Here is a 19081-nt window from a genome sequence, read left to right on the forward strand (position 1 = left end):
ACTTACTCATTTGTCTTGACCCTCACTAAACCAGATGTAGCTCTGCAAAAACAGAATGTTTCACGCTGTTCCAGTCCCAGCAGGACTCAAGGGCCACCCAAGAGGGGTGACCAGAGGAAGCCACTCTTTCGCAAGGGTCATCTCCACAGACAGGCTCTTCATTTCTCTTTGTCTTTTGTCAACAAACTGATTAGAAACAGAAAATGGTTCCTCACTTTTTTTTTTTTTTAAATACTGAGTTTATTTCCTATTATCAGAAGAAAAGTATCATGTTAGTTTTTCTCAGGCTCTTTCTACAAATATCCTAAAACAATGTGATGGCTTCAACCAAGTCAGTTGTTTATGTAGTTGTTTTAAATTGTGAAAATTGAATTTTCATTGACCTTTAAAAATTACTGGGTTTAGTGAAGGAATTCAGGATAGACTACACTACCTCCATGTCCTTTGGTCATGCCACTGAAACTGCTCCAACTAAAACAGTCTTAACTGTAGGGGAGGGAGGGAGGCTATATTTGTACTACCTAAATCACTGTATTTTTAAGATTCTATTGTTATTCTACTGTGGTAGGACAGCTTGAGATCTACTTAGCTTGAGATCTATCCTCTGAGCATATTCCTAGGCTCACATGTTGTTAACTCTAGGAAGACACTGTGCAGCAGATCTCCAGAACTGACTCCTTCTGCAGAGCCAAAACTTCATACCCAGCCACTGGCAACTGCCTACTCCACCTCCCCTCCCCCCCCCCGCCCCCCGGAAACCGCCCTTTTACTCTCTGCTTCTATGAGTTCCACTATTTAAATCCCATATTGATCACAAATTGAGGCAATCAGGTTGCACATGAAAGGTAAGCAGGCTTTCTCAGCTTCTGCTCAGAAAATTGTTGGTTCTCTCCAACTTTAGAAAGGACATGGATTTCTAATGCTTTGAGTCACTCTGGGTACAGCAATGAAGGTGGAGGAAAATTTCAACAAAACTATGTCAAGTTTTAAAAAAAAAAAGTCACCACAGAGATTAAAGGTAAATACAAAAGGGGAAGAAAGATCAGTAGAGAAAGGGGAACAGAGGAGGGTGGGGAGAGAGGAGGGATACCAGGGACAGAAATAGAGTAAATTAAATTCCACGCATGCATGATTTTGTCATAATGAACCCAACCATTATGTAGAACTACAATGCACTAATAAAAGCCAACAAACAAACAAACATGCACACATTAAATAAAACACCACAGGTCGATCATACGTGATTTTGTAAGAACCTAAAGCTTCCTAATCTCAGGTGGTCTCTAATGCCTCTCCATCCTTCATGAAGTGCCAGAGGCGCCAAAGGTTTTCTCCATCCCACAGTCCAGTGGAAATCATTTTACTCTAATGAGCTGCTGCTATCCTTAAGTATTATGAAAAATCAGGGAAAAAAGACTATTTTTTTTAACAGTACCGGGAACTGAAGCTAGGCCCTCACACGTTCTAGGAAAGTAGTGAGCTACATCTCCAGCCCTAAATATCTGTTCTCATTGAGGTACTTAATTTTGTAATATGAATCTGCAAAAGGTGGTCAAGGAAGGCAGGCCGTTAAAACAGTGATTTCCAAAACTTGCCACTGTATTTAAAATTGATGGAAAATCAGAGGAAGATGCCAATTTCTTTGTGATGACTACATTTTGTAATATGAATTCACAAAATTTGGATCAAGAAGGTAAGTGGTTTAAAATAGTCATTTCTGAAGATTGCTTAACATCAGAGTTGTCCAGGGAGGTTTTTAAACATTCTCAAAGCTCTAGACTGAATGTCTGTGTTTGCCCAGAAATCATCTACAAAAGCCCTGACCTCTAATTTATGGTATTTGGAAATAGAAATTTTGATAGGTAGTTAGATCAGGTGGGTAGAGCCCTCTTGTATGGGATTAGTGCCCTTATAAATTCCACTTATAGAACTTTAATCTTTTACTGGCAAAATAAGTTTTGATCTCTGTGTTTTGACTCTTGGGAGGATAATTAAACAAGTCTCCATGTTTCCATACTTGAAAGATTCCCATCCACTCCAGTTTTAGGTTGTCTAAGCCTGGTCTATTTTTAACTTCAGGAAAATTTTAAGACAAATATTAAATTGAATTTTAAGACATTAATGACATATCTTGTTTAATACATATTTGTATCATATCTGATACAGGCATCCATAATTTGTACTTTTCAAAAATTTTAAGTAATTCTTTTAAAAAATCCTTCTTCTACTTCAGAAGAGATATATTAAATGGGTCTTATGTGGATTTCATCATCATCATCATGGAACAGTTACAGAAAACTGAAATGAAGTATTTAATCTATAGATGTTGTTAACTGAAATATATATTTTATATATATTACTAGAGATTGAACCCAGTTGTGCTCTACCAGTGAGCTACATTCCCCAGTCCTTTGTGATTTTTAGTTTGAGACAGGGTCTTGCCGAGATTGGTCTCAAACTTGAGACCTTCTTGCCTCAACCTCCTGAGTCACTGGGATGACAGGCACATGCCTTCATACCTGGCTTGTACTTTTCTACACAAAACAAAATATAATAAAAATACCTATAATCCCTCCGGGTTGAAGACCTGGACCTACTGTTAACTTAGCCTCTCTTCCATTCTTCTCCCCCAGTCACTAAGACCTGTTAGCATTTGTTCCCACTGACAACCTACTATCCACCTCTCATTTCCATTTCTGCCTGATCACCCAGTTCTCTCCAGTACCCTCCTCCTCTAAGCCCTTTTCTTATTTCTTGACATTCGAATGGTTCCTGTAGATATTTCCAGATTAGAATGCCATAGCTCCTACTTTTTTCCATCAGATCCACAGTTTTTTAATTAATTCATTTGTTTTCATTTTCTAAAGTTTATCCTTTCTTTTTGTCTCTAGTTCTATTTAGTTGTTTTCTTCACTCTTAAACTGAATTGCTCACTCTTGATGCCCTTTTAGGGCACAGAATCCTTTGAAAAGATACTAAATCAATGTGCCATAAGTCCCCTGCTCCCCCCATACATCCTAAGAATTCTTTTAACTATATATATACTATAGTGCCATAAAAATTAGTATGTACAGGAGGCTTATAATTTTAACTTTATTAACAACAATAACTTTTATTATTATGAGGTTCCCTTTATCTCATTTAATTTTGAATTACTTTTCTAATCTTTATACACTTAAAGCTAATATTTAGGGTAGTACTTGTCTAGCATACATTTCTTCATCTTTTTTATTTTGCATTTTTTGGCTTGTATTAGGTGTTTAAGAAAATAGCCCTCTGATATTTTTCAGTTCTATGCATTATTATTTTACTACTTGTTGATCATTTTGGAAAGGGTGTCCAAAGTCAATTTAAATTGTCCCCATGGATAGGTAATTTTTAAAAAACTTGTTCAAAATGCTGATGGGTTATTTTCCTTCTTATTTTCAAATCCAAAGTGTTTGAAAGACTACATCTAGATGTTAACTATGTTTGACTTATTTTTCCTGGCACATGATAACCTATTTTGATTTGCATATTTGGGTATTTTTTAAACTCAGAGGAAAAAATCTGATCTCGTTCTCTTTCAAACATGGCTGTGTTCCATTGCTTTACTCCCTGTCAGGAAGAGCATGTGCTGTCTCTACTGGCTCTCTTCCCTACGTACCATCCTTTCCACAAACAAAGTCTTCCTTTCCTCTCTTTGCTCTGTGTAATTGGAGATAATTATCACTCTTGATCTCCTCTGGTAGCAGGGCTCTGGCCTCTGTACTTCTAATGCTCCTTGACTGGCTCCTTGGGTCTGCTCTGGCTTCTACCTCTGGAACCCTGGACCCCTGGGGGAACTGTCATCTGCACACATTCCATTTGGTGGAGCTGCACTTGCCCAGGACCTGATGGAGAAGCTGCTTCCAGAGTCAAGTGTCTGTCTGACCACTGCTCCCAACCAGCCTTCACCCCTTCAAATTAAGAAGCTCTCCCAGAATTTTTCTTCTGAGTTTTTGTACCACTATCTTAGGGAATTGTGAACTTTAGTTTGATGCCTCAGTCCAGTTCCATCTCCACCGAATTGACTAGAAATGCCTAAGTCTTGGTAGTTCAAGGACAAAAGGTGCTCTGGCTCTAAACTTAGTATTTCTCACTAAATAGATTCCTTTTAACATTTATTTAAAGTCTGAGCAGGAAAGTAAAAACAAACTAGACTGAACTCAACAGCCATTTTTGCTAAAAGAACTTGCATTTACTTACATTTTTTTCTGCTTTCAATTTTTATAACTTTTCTACTTTGGTTTTACTATAAAAGGTGCATTTTATCATAAAGTTTTCAAACAAATTTGTTAAAGGTCAAGTATTTATGTAGCACAAAGGTCATAAATTCAAGTTATTATTTTCTTCTTTTATTCCCATAAAAGAGGGAGATGATTTTCAAGTACTCTTTTTTAAAAAAATTGAAGATTTACTTCAAAAGCATATTATGAATTTATTCAATATTATAATCTGAAGTCCTTTGGAAGCCAATCTGTATATACAGGTAGATATACAGATCTGATATTGTATGTCATATATCACGTATATATGAATTTTTTAAGAGAAACATAAAATATAAACAAATCACTATACTATAATTATCTGTTACGAAACTTGTGACAGCTCCGTGTAGGCATCCCCAGGTAAAAATTGACTATAGAAAATGCACAGTTAGTGGTCATTTGTTAGGTTGTTGGACCTATGATGCTCGTTCTCTTTTCTCCATTCTGTCATTTCTATCCTCTGATTGGAAATTTTAAAAAAATGAATATTTGCATAGAAAAAGTTTTGTTGGTGGGTATAAAATTTCTTGGATAGGTCCCTGATATGGATAAACATCAGATAACATGAAAGTCAAGCTCTAAAATGTTGATAGCAGTTTTGAGGGGTAACTCATAATCTTTTTTAAGTTCAAGATCATATATTCTAAATCTAAACTAGAAGATAACTGTCTGTGCACCTGCTTACATAATTATCTTTCCTGATAGATTCTTAGAACTTTGGTCCATCTCTTCTCATGGAAAACTCAGCTTATGGCTCAGTTCCTGTCTTGTATTAGGATACATAATGTAGATGTGGTTTTTCCCCATGAACTGAAAAGCACACACAAGTCTTTTTCCCAAGAATAAATCAATGTAGCCGCTCCTATGCACACGAACACACATATACTCACAACGAATGCAGGTAAAGAAAAGAAACAGAACACATTACAAAGATATACCCAGAGGAGAAAATGCTATTTAAACCCTCAATTAACTACACTGCAGCAAGTACTACTGTGAATAGATTTATTTTTTTTCTTTCAAAAGTATATTTTTCATCTTTTGAGTATCTTGCAAGTCATGCTCAAAGTTACAATTCTATTACCACTATTTCACAAGACATGATCACTTCAGTTTTTACCCTGGTTCTAGTACAGTCCTTTTCAGTGAAAACACATCTATTTTACAAAAATGTTACATCTTCTATGAACAGGTAACGGGCTTTTCCACTTTTCAATTTCTCTCTAAAGCCTGATTTCTTCCTCATTATTCCTGGTCCTAGCAATGACCGGGTCAAAATATACCACAGAAGAATGAGAAATCCAACACAGAACGGCACACAGAATGAAAGCCGACCAGTCTGGAAATTAATTTTTGTTGTGGAGTTTGGGAAGCCATAATTAAGAACTGTTGAAACTTCCTCTTGGGATATAAAAAGACCCTCCTGATGTATCTGCTTCAGGAATAACCACCACAGTCCACCTTCTCTTCTCCCAGGTAATACAAAGTCACAGTTGTAGCTGTGAAACTATGAATCACAATTTCTTTAAAAAAAAAAAAAAGCCACCTGTTAATTTTTGATCTCCTATGAGAGGTCTTCTCTACCCACCACAGACCCAAAGTCACTGGTGCTTAACTCTCGGTCACCACCCCAGAAATGGCCTCGTACAGTAACCACAGAAACCTTCTGAGGCCCAAGAAGTGTCTGTATTCACACATCCTAAGAATATAATCCATGAAAAATGGGGCCTGAAACTGAAAGATTGGTCCCATGGTCTTTAAGAAACTTAGGAGCTCGGAGTTATCACACCATCCAGAAGGAGGAACATTGGAGTCACAGAGAACCTCCGGGTCAGGATTCTGGGCCGGCCTCAGGATTCAGCCAGGCCATGTATGCAAGGTTCCTCCTAAAGGTTCAAAGACAAAATGGTGTTGCTTTGGAAGGACACGGCTTTGCTTGCTGTGTGGCCACCCTAATGATAACTGCTTAACCAGACCAATTAATAAAATGAGGGACATTTAGCAAACAGTAATCTGTAGGAACACGGGGGTGGGGCAAAGCCACCGAGCCCCTCTCCAAAACCTGCAGGAGCCAGGCTGCGCCCCACACCTGCGCCTTGGCGCAGAGGTTGACCCAGGCAGCGGCCGGGGACAGATCCAGCTGGAGCAGTCGCTCTCGCCATGCCCATCATCCCCATCCCCAGCCACCTGCTCTCCCCACCCCCAACACCTGCTAGATGGCCAGGCGGGGCAGGCCCCAGGTCTGGCGGCCTTTGGCTTCCAGGGCCGGCCAAGGCGCAGCTCGGTGCGGGCACCCCAAGCTCCGGTGCGGGCACCCCAAGCTCTGGCGCGCAGCGGCAGGGAGGACGCACCGCGTGCCCCTTCCCCGGGTCGCCACCTTTGGGGAGCGCGCGCCCGGCGGTAAGGAGGGGGCGCCCCTCCTGCGGCCTTGAGGGACCCGGGTCCTCAGCCCCCTCGCGCCCGCGCGCCTGTTGGGCCCAACCCGGGCGAGCGGCAGGCAGCGCCTCCCGGGCCTCCCGCGCAGGGCATGGTGGCCGGCCGCGCCGCAGCCTCCCGGGCGCCGGCAGCAGTGACCAACCTGTAACCCCAGCGCTCAGAGCGGTCATGATGCCCGCGGGCGGCGGCGGCGGCGACGGCGGCGGGCGGCGGGCGCGATCCGTGCCGGGCGCGGCGCCCACGGCGGGCGGGGACGCGGGCCCCTCACCTACGGCGGCTCCGTCAGCGCGCTCGGCCCGGCGGGGGCCGCCGCTCGGCTCCGGTCGTGGCAATTAGCATCGCTCCCGCCGGGGCGGGGGAGGGGGCGCGGGGCAGTTCTGGGGGCGTGAGGCCTTTCGGTTTGTTTGGTGTTTGGAGCTGGCTTTGCCGCAGGGGCTGCGGGATGCCCGGGGATGCAGGGAGGCCAGGGCAGAGGAGACTGCGCTGCAGCCCGCGGCGGGCGCGTGGGTCGGTACTTGCAGGTTCGCTCTCTCCAGCTGCCACCCACATCCAGCCTCTCAGCAACAGCTGGGCGCTCATCTGCCGGCTCCTCTGGGGTCTTGCGCTCACCCCGCACTCGCGTGTGCACAGGAGCCCGGCATATGCGGGGTACACGCAAGGCCACCGCATAGAGGCCAGCCAGGCCAGCCGCGCCCTGTGTAGCCCTACTGTATACAGTCTGAGGATGTGAACCGCTTTCACCATTCCTTATGAAATGGCTAAATAATGAACGCATCAGAGTCTTCTCAGAGTCTTCTAAAATGTGTTGACATTTTCCTTTAAAATACGTTGACATTTCTGAAAATACCCCAGAAATGGAGATTGAAAGCTCATTTACAAATTATTAGTTAATCCCATTCCCTGTGTGTGGTACCCGAATAGAAGGCTGCACCTGAGGTTTCCTAGGACTCCTAGCAGAGTCCAAGCACCACGCTCAGGCCCCAGGACGTTCCCCCACTCAGCTCCCTAGGAGCTGGCGTCTGGCCCTGTAGCCAGATATCAAAATCACCAAGGAACTCCTGGCCCATGATTTTTTTCCAGCGTTCACCCAGGCACATGAGTAGAGAAAAAGGAAAGAAGCTTTCATTAAATAGAAAACCTAAACAGAGAACAACTGTCTGTTGCAAAATGTTTCATTCCTAGGGATGAAAGTAAAATTTCACACGCCTGCATTTTTAAACTGTATTATCTGGTTATGCATATTCAGTTAAGTTAAAAACCTATTCACAATCCATTAACCTCCACAATCCATATTAGCTGTTTTGTTTAAAGGGATTTTTTAAATAATTGATATTTCATAATATACAGAACTAAGGGATTATTTTTTCAAATTTCTGAAGCCTTCAGAAAGACCAACTATTTAAAAACCTATTTTGAACAAATGGTGAACCATTCATCGTACCAAAATTAAAAATAATTTAAACAATGGTAAATCTATGACTAACTTGGAAAATTAGCATATTTTGGAAAATGACCAATTTTTCCATCAGGTTATGTCACTGTTCTTATTGTTGAACCTAAATACTAATCTATTTCAGTTAATGTCTGAAAATTCATAGCTGTAGGTAATTGTCTGAAATTCATGGAGTTAGAAATATCAGTAAGGAAATCAGATTAATGAAACATGAGGATATTTACCAATTTTTTGAATAGAGTGATAAAGATAAGTGATTTCACTAATCTCAGCACTACACTTCAAATGGGCATCTTAGATGCTTCTCTGCCAATGGTTGAAATACCTCTATTTAAGCATCTATGATTCATGCTTAGGGAGCCCAACAATCCCATGGATACTGGAAATAATCTTAGAGAATCCATTGGCTTCAAGCAAAACCTATGGGCTTTGAGGGATGTATGGAAAAGCTCAGCATATCCATTCTGGAATCTTAAAAGAGTTCACTGTATCTGAACGTACATAATCATTGTAAAAGGCAGATGCTCACATTTAAAATGTCATATTACCCATCCTACCTGCTCATTCTCCTCCTCCTATTTTCTTTCAGTTAAAGTAGGGAAGAATGGACAAGCATCTTTTCCAGAATCGCTGCTCTGTGGGTTCAACATTATTCACAGGTGTCTCTTCTCTGACTTGCAACATATTTTTGACAAATTAAGATCAATTATCAACATTTGAACACCAAGAGGTTTTTGTTTTATTGTGAAAATTATGAAGATCTGGCTGAGTAGGGTTGCATCTCCACCTGTCATGGAGCAGCTGGGGACATCTTATGCCTCTGTTATTTAGGCATATACTTCCCATTTGCCCACAGATCTCCAGCCTGCATCAGTTCCTGGCCCTGGGAAGTGTTTTTATAGTGAGAAACAGGGTTAAATCTGTAATAAGCAGTGTGACAAGGGACCCACCATCCAGAGAGAAAGCAGTTGATTGATACAAGGACTTTTGCAGTCCTGAAGGTGAAGCGGAGGCAAAGCACAGCCAAGACAGTAACCTGTGGCTTAGAGGGAACTATTCATAGTTCAGCAAGGGCTTTGGCATAGAAATAATTGTTATGAAATAAAATAGTATGAATTTGATGAAAGCAGGATATTTATTTCTCACTAACTTATCTGTTCCTACTGTTTATTCCCATCAAAAGTTAGTATCGCCTTTGATGTCATAGTGAGTTACTGAAAAACAATAACCATGCTAAAAAGAGAAATTTTTAAATCCATGGGTGATGTCATGTGCTTTATGGAAATGCAGTTACCAGACTCTACTTGGAGAGAATTGTATTTGAGCAGGATTCTGTTATATTTGTTCATGGGCACATTATGCTTAAATAATCACCCAAGGAACACCAGTTTTTTTTTTTAAAGGGTCTTGTTAAGATTGGTTTAAGTCAGCACATACTTGTCTATGTTGTGTGATTTCAAGGACCCCTTGCCACTGAATACTGATATGATGAATTTTCTGTTGAAGACACTTTAGCCTGGGAAAATAAAGATAAGGAAGTCGCACTTAAAAAATACAGAGAGGCTAACCAAGAGGCATCTCCTGCTCACTAATTCACTGATGTGGATTCTCACGTACAGCATTCATTCCAGATGCACTTTAGTGATGGAGGGTGTGGGGAATTTGTTTTTAAAATTATTTTTTTAGTTTTAGGTGGACACAATATCTTTATTTTATTTTTATGTGGTGCTGAGAATTGAACCCAGTGCCTCATGCATGCTAGGCGAGCACGCTACCACTTGAGCCACATCCCCAGCCCTGGGTGTAGGGAATTTTACAACTGTAGTTTCAACACCATTTGTGGCAGGACTCAAAACATCAAGTGCCTCTGGGGACAGGGAAGAGATACTTAGAGGAGATTGCTAAGTGGCACTGCCCCAAAGACTAAGTTATCCCTGTGTTGGTTCTTTAGGAAAGTAACAAAGGTGAGATGGGCCAGAGCCATCGGATATGGAAGCATTGAATAGGTCCTTATCTTCTCATGAGTCAGCATCTCTGGGCACAAAATACTTATTTATAATTTAAATATTACAAGGTGTTGCACCTCACGTCCCTCCTTTTCCTTATATGACGTTTTTTACACTTCACTAACAATAAGGCTCACCTGGGTCATTGTAAATATTTCCATGGAGGCTCTGACTAAGGCTCTCTGGAGTGGGACTGTAACTACAGAGTATCCCTCTGAATAAAGCAGTTGTCCTTTAGGCAAGACTGTTCCAGTAGCTGACACCTCTTCACAGGAGTTCCTTTCCTAACAGGCCCAGGTAGACTTGCTCCCCACTTTCCTCTCCTGCAGGCCACCTGTGCCTCTGTTATATGGACTGGATCTGTTCTGGAATCCCTGAAGCAATAAAAATGTGTGAGTGAAACTAGGTGGTGAAAGATCATCTGCTGTGTGAGAGTTGAGGTCTTTGCAAAGTTATCAAATGGCCATTGGATGTTTCAAGTCTTTCCTGCTTGTACTGAAATCAGTCTAGAAGGGAGATAGGCTCACTGTGGTCTTCAACAGAAAGCAAAGGACGGAAGTGTAAGACCATGAAGAGTTGGTGTTAAACCTCAGAAAAAAACAAAAGCTGGCAAGAAATGCCATTCACCTCTCTTATGGAAAGCCCTCATCTGTGGGAGGGATTACCGAAGATGCACTGGGCTTGGAGAACTGCACAGTACATGGGTAAGTGTGTGCTTCACAGGGTGAATTGGAAAAAAATTTCCTTCCTCACCATTTTGCTCTACTTTAGAATTACATTTTCAGAGGAAACTGGGTTTTTGAAGGGAAAAAAGGAAGGCTATGGAATCAGGAATAAACATTAATACCAATTAAATGCTTGTGCTGGGAGCAAAACAGAGGCCTCATTGTGCTGAGTAGTGGTTGAACCAATTGCCCAGGGGAGCTGATGGAGTCTAAACACAAAGGTCATGTTTCAAGTGAATCACTCAGTAATAAAATGATGCATATTTTGACTATTTCATAGAAGCTGTTACCAGGTAGAAGTAAATCTTTGAGTTTCTAAATAACCATGAGGACATCATTTGTTGTACAAAATGTCTAAATAAGTACATCTGAACCAGGTGTTCAGACCCTCAGGACCATAGACTGAGTCACTCTGTAAGGCAGGTCATCCCAAAATGCTGGCCAAAGGGGGGAAAGGATGCAGAGCTGGTAACAGAGAAGAGAGATTAGCATTGCTTTTTCATTTGGGGTCAGTGGCAGCAGCAGAGACTGTCAGTCATTTTACTACTTATCTTCTTGTAAGTTGCCTAGAAATTGAGAACAAAAAGGATCTTGGATAAAATGTGTCTGTATAGAATACACCTAATCTGAGAAGCAGGCAGATCAGAATAGCTAGAGAAGGAGAACAGGGACTGTGCTGGGGCTGAAGCCACCTTTGTACACAAAGTGAGCACCCAGCCCTCCAGGTGGACCAACCCTGGGGTGGAGCTCCTCTTCAGCGCTCCCTGCTGGACATAAACTGCACCACTCTATTGGAAAGGAAGAGTACTGTACTGTCCATGGTTTAGATTGTCCCAAACAGGGCCTCAGCTATGTCAACTGGGTCAGTGTTGTTGATAGTGCAGTTCAATATTTTCCATCTTTACTCAATTTTCTTTATGATTTTCTGAAAAACTGATTTTTGTATTAAAATTCCCCAGTATGATTGAAGGCTTGTATTTTCTTTATCTTTCTGTCAACTTTGCTTTAGGTGATCTGTGGTTATGTTACAAAGTACACACAAATTTTAAATTACTATATTTTTCCAAATAAAATTTTGGTCATTCAAAACTGACTCTATCTGATAATGTATTTTTCCATAAAGTGGTATTAATATAGCCATACCAGCTTTCCTCTGCATATATTTTTCAGTCTTTTAAGGTTTTATATTTTGTTCTTTGGTCTTTTATTCCAAAGAAAGATTGCTCATTACCTTATCAACTTTCTAAATCCTAATGTTTGATGTGCTTCTGCTTGGGGACACCCATCTTTTTGGTATTTTGAATACTTACATATCTGCTTGAATTTCCATTAGTACAAACCTGCTGATGGCCAATGGCTTTGTTTTGTTTGTTTGCTCAACAAATCCATTAATTATTAACTGGAGATAATTCTTCCTGAGATAGTCAGTTCTAGTCTAGAGTTTATGTTATACTTCAGCACCTTGAATATAAAATTTCATTGTCTTCTGGCAACCATAGTTACTTTTGAGAAGTCAGAACTCAGTCTAGATGTTTTTCTGTTGAAGTTAATCTATCTTTTATTGGTTATATATCTTTTTCTCCTTCCTTTTGATTTTCTGAAGTTTTTCTGTGTGAATCTCTATGTATTTTTAAATTTATCTTAATTGAGATTTTTGTATACTTTGGAACTCCTCCATTGGTATTAATTTATGCCTCCTGATCTTTCTCCTTTCTTTCTGGGACTCCAATTTACTAGTATATTAGACCTCATTCTTTATCATTCATGTCTTCTGAATGCACATTTGTCTCTTCCTTTATGTTTTGTGATGCATTCTGAAAAGCTCTTATGGACTCCAGTTCAAGGACCTACCTTGCTGTATATAATTAGCTAATAGAAAAAGTTTTAGTTTTTAATTTTAATGGTTTATTAAGTTTTGAAAGGCTATTTGACTATTTTTAATATGTCTTGGCTAATTGGCATATTTTCCTATTTCTTACAGATTTTTTAGCTTGTCCTTTGTTCCTTATGTTCAAAACATAATAAATATTGGGATTTTATGTCTGGCAATTCCGATGTCTGAAGATACGATTATGTGTCTGTTTCTGTTATCTATTTTTCTGTAGATTTTTCTAAAAGGTATCTTTTTTGTCTGTGTAACTTAGTTATATTTTTCCTTAGGAACACTCTTAAAAAATTCTGTCTGAAACCAGTTGAGGCTTAAGATGAAAATGATTTCTCTAGAACAAATTCATGTTAGCTTTTGTCAGGCACCTAAAGACATCAACCACCGATCCTACAAGTCTGGCCAGAAGGCGTGGCTTACAGTGTTTGGTGTCACTTTGGCAAAGGCTGATTGCCTAGCTCTCTATGCCAGTGCAGGCATGGCTATGGGTTTTATGCACAATGCCTCCCTCCTGCTGGACTTTGAGGCAGATTTCCCAAGTTTAAAGATCTAATGGAAGACCCAAGGCTGCTTCTCATTCCTGAGTATAAAACCAAGGCCTGATTTCCTCTGGATGGGGCAGGAACGGCTTTAACCTCTATTATCCTTCTGTGTTCTCTCACATGACCCACATTTGGCCTAATGATTTTACTCGATACCTTATCAATTCTTTGATGCCTTTAGGATGAATTTTATTTTAAGTTTTAATTATTGAGTCCAGGTTCAGGATAGGGGAACTAAAGTTCACAATAAAATATTGTATGTATCTTCTAAATAATTGGAGGAGAAGAACTCCACACACAGCAATGAAAATGATAATTACCTGAATCTGATCAGAACATATTGTATACATGTTTTGGAATATCACACTATATCCCATGAACATGTACAATTATTATGTTAATCAAAAGTTCAAAAAAATATTTGAGGAGAAAAAATAAACCCCAGATCACTTTTTGCCCAGAACCAGCAGTTGCTGAACATTTCCTGGCATCCTTCAACGATGCCTGAATAGGTTAGTGCTGACTTCTTCCTTATAAACCATGGGTGCCCTGAACACCTCTACTAATTTGGCCAATTAAATGTTTCTGAATTTTGAAAATTTATTTCATTTTAGTGACAAAGCATATGTTTAAAAACAAAATGCATATTTGTATGACATGAAATAAAATGCTTCTGAAATTCAGTGATTCTTAGTTGAAACTTTTTATTGATCTAGGTAATTAAGATTTTTATGAAAAGAAAAAAATGATGACATTTCCCACCCATCATGGAATGTTCTAGTTTGCTTGATTATTCTCCTAGTAGTAAAGAACTCCTCGGTCCTTGTATCCCTGGCAAAGTACTTGTGTTTGCAAAGCCCAGGAACTGCCACATATATGACTGGTTCATTTGCAAAAGGTCTTTAGTTTTATCATAAATTAGTTCTCCAACAGAAAGGAAAATGTAAACAGAGAACTAGAGCAAACAGATGGATAAAAAAAGAGGTTTTATTTACAATTGCCAGCTACTCTACAGCTGGATCAAAACAGAATATTACACCTTTTTTCTTCAAGGTAAAATCTGATTAAATGATTAAGAGTAGTCTGGCCATATACCCAGAAGTCATCTGAAACAAAGCATTTATATTCAGGGAAAACAAGTCAGTTTAGAGACTTTAGAAGACATTAAAGATATCTCATTTCTTATGTAGTACTTTCCATCTACGCTAAAGTTTAACTTAGAAGCTGCTACTTCACAGAACCCTGGGTTCTTCCTCACAGAGTTTGACATCAGGACATCTGGACTCTGCTCGTGACTCTGGTAATTCAGTGGACACCTAGAACAGGGTTTCCTGGAAATGTAGGAAAGCATGTTTGCTTTTGCACATTAGTCTCCTCATGTTGGAGTCACCTTCTGAACAAGAGTGTTGGCTCCTTCTAGCTTTCTGTCATTTACCATCAACGGTTTGTCCAACAAGTCTCTGCACCTCACTGGGTAGCCACAGTGAAGGGCTGCACATGGACAGTCTGTCAAACACAGGCTCTGCAGTGGCCCAGACTCTGTCCAGGTGGCGTGTTGAGCCACATGACCGGATCCTGGCCACCAAGATCATCTAAGTCCCGCTATAGGCCTTTCAAGAGTGCTAGCCCTGGAAATCACTCCTCCTCTTCCTCTTCATCTCACTTCTTTCCTTATTTTGTAAATATTATCCTCCTTCAAGAATGTTGAAAGTAAAACAGCTGGAAAAATAATGAACAGGATGATCACTAGGGCCACAGGATGGAGAACAAATATGCCTGGTGTTGATAAACTCTGTGTGTGCACTGTTGTGCCAGGCATGGGGGATGTGAGTTAATAATATGTTAACCCTGGGCTACTTTCTAAATAAATGATGGCTGCTTTAGAAAATAAATATATTTTTAAAAGACAACATAATTCTAAGCATGATGAACTAGTTACACAGGCCACCTTGGTAACCAAATCTGTTTGAAAATGAATTACTTTACTCTGTAATTGTTGAGTTAGGCTAGTCTGATGAGTTGGATTGAAAAACATGAAAAAGAGTTAACTACTAGAACAAACAACAACATAGTTGGATGTTACCAAAATCCAAGAAACCTTATACAAAAGCATCAATACTGTATGACTTAATGAAAATTCATTTTTAAAAAAGAAAAAAATTCATGGTTAAAAACACTGACTCCAGGATATAGGAGGGATTGACTGGGAAGGGGCAGAAGGGAAGTTTGGGGAAATGATGGAAATATTCTCTATATTTCAATAGTTTCTTTTTGCAAATCAAAGAAAAGGCTATAAAACCTATTGAGCTATAGTTGATATCCATGCTGAACGAGCTGTAATTGACATGCATGCAAATGAGTTAAGAGGAATGGAGGTGTCTGCAAATTGCTTTGAAATGCAACACCAACTAAGATGGATTGCTAGGCAGATGGAGGGAGGACTAGGTGGACAAAAATGTGATACAGCACGTATACTAATCGTCAAGGTGTGGATGTTTGTGACTACATTGTACGATCTTGACACTTTTTCTTAGATTTGAATGTTTTCACAACAGACGCGGACTACTTCTTACTTTCACACTTAATCCGCCTCCCGCCAGGATTGCTTCTGTATCCTCCTAACTAGTCTCCCTGCCTCTGTGCCCCTCTCCATCCCTTGTGACCTATGCTCAGGACAGTCAACCAGAGCAAATATAAGTAACAAATACGAGGGTGACATTGCTTTTCTCAAGATGCTGTGAGGAGTCCCATCACCCTGAGGGCCCTCATTCTGACTTACTGTGCCCTACCTGGTGAGTCCCCATCACTTCTCTCACCCCCACATCCCTCCTTCATGATTTCTGCTCCATCCATTTATTCCTTCCTGTCCCTTAAACTATTAGGCATGCTTCTACCCAGGGGCCTTTGCATTGCTTTGGTCTGGAGTGCTCTTCCCTGAGAAAGCTTTTGGGCTTACACACCCTTCAGTTCTTGTGTATCATCTTCTCCATGGAAACTTCTCAGTCTCCCCTTCCTAAACTTTCATTGCCCCAACCCAATATTGCTTATTATTTTTCACTCCTTTTTATTTTCCAAGCTTTCCTCAGTAGCTCTCTTATGTAGCTCACATTCTCTATGTTTTGCTTAGTGATCCAGCACCACTGGAATAAAGGGTCCATCATGGCAGGGCTGTGGTCTGTTTCACCCATTGCTTGGTCCTCAGCACCCAGAATAGCACGTATCACATAATAAAGATTATTGGAATGAATAAAGGAACTTCAGCCTTTTATGGAAATACATGAGCATCATTGATTACAGAAATACACTTGCCTGATTTAGTACAATTGAATCATTATGGAAACTTTTTAATGGCAATTAGCAATAGAACTGAAGATGAACGCCTTGCTAGACTCCAAATCTAGCATGCACGTGCTTTTGTGCAGAGTTTAAGCAGGATTGCAACCAATCCACGGAGTCTTTTGGAGGAGAGACTGTACCTGGCACTAAAGTATATTATCTCAGAGGACTTGCACTGATTTCCATGGTTTTACTTTTTAAAATCTAAACTGTATGCTCCTTGAGAGTAGGGACTTCAGTCAGCTTAGTTCATTGTGGTATCCCTGTCCCAAAACAGAGTTGGTATATATTGTGTCTAATGTTTATTTGTTGAAGAAATGATATTATGAACATGAACATTGCCACTATTGTTGGATAAATTAAGTTATGGAGATGATTGTGATATTAATATAACCAAAGCCTACTCATCGAGTTCCTTTGTGGGCTGGTTGGCAGAAATCCATGATTTAGCTGAGTGTCCCATGGGCCACCTGGAATTAAATCCACTGTGAACAATGTGTACAGGAAAATGGATTTGGGTGCCAATGCAAGACTGTGGCTGAAATAAGCATCTTTTTGTATATTTGTCTCTGAAGGTAATTTGGAAAATTTTCTTATAAATCACTTGTAGCAAAAAGAGAGGATTGTGCTTCTTTAAATGGTGCTACTACTAGTTTATCCTTTCTGTGGAGAAAACAGTACCTCTTTTATGGAATGAGGGACCATGTTGGGGGGAAAACAGAGGGAGGCCTGGCTTTCTGCCCTGCTCATTCCCTAATCCAGGCGTCCCTGCACAGAACAGAGCTTGCAGGCTCAGAGTCCCGCCCTCATGTGGCACTGCTTCCCAGGTATTGGTTGCCACGTCCACCTGCAGTGCTCTGGGAACCACCTCACCCACCTTCCCCAACATTATTAGTGATAAAATTTCCCAAAGAAAATGATGAAAAATCATGTTGTTTTGTTATTTTACATTTCTTGGCTCACCTGTTGAGCTTGCATTTTTAAACGGCACCTTTTATGTATTTTTTCTTATTATGACTTTTCTTTTGCTATGATTTGCTCATTTTTATTGGGGATTAGCATTTTCTTATCAATTTATAAAGCTTAATAAGATACATGTTGCTATACTACATATATAAATGACGTATGTTCCTATTATTTTGCCAAACTGAATATGATATGTGGAAGAATAAATACTTTTTCTCGTTAGTGGTTCTAACAATTCTGGGTTTTGAATGTAAAACTATTGCCAGAATCTTAAATTAGGGATTATTAAGAACTTTTTCATATTTTTGGTTCAGTTGTGCTGTTTTCCAGTTTACTATGTGTGTGTGTGTGTGTGTGTGTGTGTGTGTGTGTGTGTTTTAACTTTTGTTAGTAATGTATCAAAAATGCAATGAATTTACTCTGTCTTTCCCTTGTGATTTTTTTTTCTCAGATTATTATTTTTCTTGATAGTAGGAGTTGAACCCACAGGTGCTCTTCCACTGAGCTGCATCCCCAGCTCATTTTTATTTTTAATTTGAGACAGGGTCTTACTAAGTTCCCCAGACTGGCCTCAAAATTGTGGTCCTCTTGCCTCAGTCTCCTGAGTAGCTGGGATTGCTGGTATATACCACCACAACTGACTTTCACAGTTATTTACAATCTGTCTACCAATATACCTATATTTATAAATTTATATATATATTTTTTTTCTGTCTAGAATTCAGTTAGGTATCAAGTGAAGAATTAGATAATTTTATTTTTTTAAATGATTGAAAGACATTTTTGTCTTAATTTTTTAAGTGGTTGACAAAATATCCCATCATAACCACTAAAATTTATTGAAATTAGAATATAAGGTCTGAAACTGAGTTTTCATTTTTGTGATATAATGGAAAGGTCTCCTCTTGCACAAAATCTATCCATCCCATTTTACATATTTTCTTTGTAAAACATGCTTAATTATGTGGAAGAAATGTCCATTTGCCAACTCCCATTATAACAGTTTTCTATTTTTTTCAGCCATATTATAATTATTACTGCAAATTAATTTTAGAACCTTTTTAGGCTGTCCAAAAAAGTAACACATTAAGAGTTTGAGTGACATTCCATTAAACATTGGAGTTACTTTGTGAGCAGCTGACATCTCAGTAATATTCTGTAATTCTACCCAGGCATATGACACAGCCCTTTCAATGATGTCTAATTTGATAGTTTGCATTATGTTTTCGTTTTTCTCTTATACAGGTTTTATGCATTTTAGTTAGTGTTCATTCTTTGAAGTCTTATATGTTGGGTAGCCACTGGGTTTTTTATTTTCCCTGTTGCACATCCAAATTTGCTATTGTTTTACATAGGAAAAGGTATCTGGTTTTGTGTGTTTATGTTGCATTTATCTTCATTTCTGAACTTTCATGAGTATTTAATTTTTGCTGGATTCATGTA

At 39.7% G+C, this 19081-nt stretch overlaps 1 protein-coding gene across 6 annotated transcripts in view; it reads right to left on the reverse strand.

Moving 5' to 3' along the window:
- Nalcn (sodium leak channel, non-selective) overlaps positions 1 to 7385 on the reverse strand; it is a 313063-nt gene extending 305678 nt beyond the window's left edge. For 5 of the 6 annotated variants that reach the window (XM_078016302.1, XM_078016300.1, XM_078016301.1 and 2 more), the window contains exon 1: positions 6868 to 6978. The gene's annotated coding sequence lies outside the window, so the exon portion shown is untranslated. The other variant, XM_078016298.1, reaches the window with a different exon arrangement.
- Between the last annotated feature and the right edge of the window lie 11696 nt (positions 7386 to 19081).

This window comes from Ictidomys tridecemlineatus, chromosome 6, assembly GCF_052094955.1.
Source record: "Ictidomys tridecemlineatus isolate mIctTri1 chromosome 6, mIctTri1.hap1, whole genome shotgun sequence".
Taxonomy (NCBI): domain Eukaryota; kingdom Metazoa; phylum Chordata; class Mammalia; order Rodentia; family Sciuridae; genus Ictidomys; species Ictidomys tridecemlineatus.